The sequence below is a fragment of the Penaeus monodon genome, chromosome 20, assembly GCF_015228065.2.
Source record: "Penaeus monodon isolate SGIC_2016 chromosome 20, NSTDA_Pmon_1, whole genome shotgun sequence".
Lineage (NCBI taxonomy): Eukaryota > Metazoa > Arthropoda > Malacostraca > Decapoda > Penaeidae > Penaeus > Penaeus monodon.
Genome location: NC_051405.1, coordinates 30,714,229 through 30,714,573, shown reverse-complemented (window position 1 = coordinate 30,714,573; position 345 = coordinate 30,714,229).

Sequence of the window (345 nt, the reverse complement as noted above, 5' to 3'; positions counted from 1 at the left end):
ATCTACATTACAATAAAAAACATGAACTTGAAGTTGTCGTTTTACTCAGTCAAGTTTCCATTCCCTGTATGTTATTCAGAGAAACTTTTTCAACATCAAGATTGTAATTCACTTACCTTACACAAGGTCACATTAAAAATATTGAGACCTCATATTTCTCAAGAAAATTCATTAGCACTACTTTAAATGAACTAAGGACTGCCATCAATTTTGGGGGACAGTATTCCATCTGGCAGTCACAGATATCAACAAAAATATTATAATACATGTAAAAATATCCAAAGTTTGTCTACTAAAAATGTTGGAGGAACATTTATCTTCAATCCACTTTTCATGGTCAAACTG